Raw genomic sequence first — 1,980 nt, 5'->3', positions numbered from 1 at the left:
AAAGCGTGAGAGCAGGGGAGGGGCAGAGAGAGAGGGAGAGAGAAAGAGAATCCCAAGCAGGCCCTGCACTGTCAGTGCAGAGTCCAACGCGGGGCTCGAACTCACGAACCACGAGATCATGAGCTGAGCTGAAACCAAGAGTCGGACGCTTAACCAACTGAGCCACCCGGGCGTCCTGGAGTCCTCTTTCATAAGGACAGTAGAATGGGTAGAAACTGAAGAACAGGCCCAGGACTTAATTTTAAGAGTAACAGAGCTCCAAAGAAGATGAACTTTAAAAGCAAGATCTGTCATGTCAAGTTCAGGATCCTTGTTGGAAAAGGATTCTGACACATAGGATGAAGACAAGTGAGTTGAGACGCTCCGCATCTTAAATCCCCAGATTCCTCCGAAAGCTCCAGGCTCTCTTCCCTAGAGTTAACACTCCCTACTTGCTTGAAGATGTCGCAGAGGCTTCTACCTCATGAGGCAACATGTGACCACCCAACTCCCTTGCCCCCTAGGATCTGTGCTCACTCAACCCCCTTCTGGTCGTGAAGCCAGTAACTAGGGTTAAGACACATTATGGCTTGGCCAAGGAAATCCTGGCCTGATAAGGTGGTGAAGGGCAGCACATTTTGCCATCCCAAGATATGCTTCTGGCATATTGATTAAAAAATTTTTTTAATGTTTATTTATTTTTTAGAGAGAGAGAGAGAGAGAGAATGGGGGATCGGTGGAGAGAGAGGGAGACACAGAATCTGAAGGAGGCTCCAGGCTCTGAGCTGTCAGCACAGAGCCCGACGTGGGGCTTGAACCCACGAGCAATGAGATCATGACCTGAGCGGAAGTCAGGCGCTCAACCGACTGAGCCACCCAGGTGCCCCCGGAAGCCTGTATTTATTGAGAGGACTAAAAGAACATGCCATTTACCATCACAATTGCCACCAATACAATACCCTGATACATCAGAATCCGGGTGGCAGTGCTCTAACCATCAGTAGCCAGGTTGATACAATTATAATAATAAGCAGCAAGTTTGGAACAAAAGCCAAGGGACCCTGACCTTCAAAGAGTAATGGAGATGTTTAACAGAACAGGGCATTACTAGGGGAAAGATCGAAGGCAGCTACTCAATTCATAGAATCAAGGGAACTCAAGGACAGATGATCAGGTGGCTGGGGACAGTCATTCCAGTAAAGTCCCTGTTTCTTGCCCAGTTCCTGGCCTTGAGTCAGTTTTTGGAACCTGCACCTACCGACTGAAAGAGAGGCAAGGCATTAGAAGGAAGGAAGGACCCCGCAACACCATGGTAAGTATGCCAGTAATGATTATTCCAGGCTATCCCCCAGCTATTTACTCAAGTAACTGAGCTGAAGAGCAGGTGGCCTCCAAACATTTTGAGAACGGTTGGGCACAGAATCCAAGTTGACCTTGATATCCAAAAGGCGTGAAGCATCATTATGAACTCCCTATTTGAAGGAGAGGATGTGAGAGCCAGGTAGTATATGGAGTTGTGGGTCAGGTCTGGATCACAGTGGTTTCACTGGGTCCACAGACCCACCAAGGGGTCATTTCCTTGGCCCTAAAATGTATAATTGAAATGGACACCCTTAGTAGCTGTTAGAAGTGCCAAGATGAGAGCCATCATCGTGGCAGAAGCCACGTGGAAGCCTCTAAAATTGTCCCCCCCCCAACAAAAATAGGCAACAAAAACTAATATTTAATCTTAGGGGAACTGGCAGAGATTAATGCCACCCTAAAGAATGCAGGGATGAGGGGCATCTGGGTGGCTCAGTTGGTGAAGCATCTGACTCTTGATTTCAGCTCCGATCATAATCTCAAGGTTCTTGAATTCAAGCCCTGCCTCGGGCCCCGGGATCCAGTGCAGATCCTGCTTGGGATTCTCCCTCGCTCTCTCTCTCTGCCCCTCCCCTGTTCGTTCTCTCTCTCAAAAGAAAGAAATAAACATTAAATATATATGAATATATATATTTCATA

The 1,980-nt window shown here is 47.7% G+C and overlaps 1 non-coding gene across 1 annotated transcript; it reads right to left on the bottom strand.

Annotated features, from left to right (window-relative positions):
- Positions 1 to 776: 776 nt before the first annotated feature.
- On the bottom strand, positions 777 to 861 carry TRNAG-UCC (transfer RNA glycine (anticodon UCC)). Its single transcript has one exon. It is a non-coding gene; the product is annotated as a tRNA-Gly (tRNA).
- Positions 862 to 1,980: the final 1,119 nt, after the last annotated feature.

The sequence above is a fragment of the Panthera uncia genome, chromosome X (genome assembly GCF_023721935.1).
Source record: "Panthera uncia isolate 11264 chromosome X, Puncia_PCG_1.0, whole genome shotgun sequence".
In the NCBI taxonomy this organism is placed as follows: domain Eukaryota; kingdom Metazoa; phylum Chordata; class Mammalia; order Carnivora; family Felidae; genus Panthera; species Panthera uncia.
The sequence above is the reverse complement of the archived record's forward strand: the minus strand, read 5'-3'. Positions and strand labels throughout refer to the sequence as shown.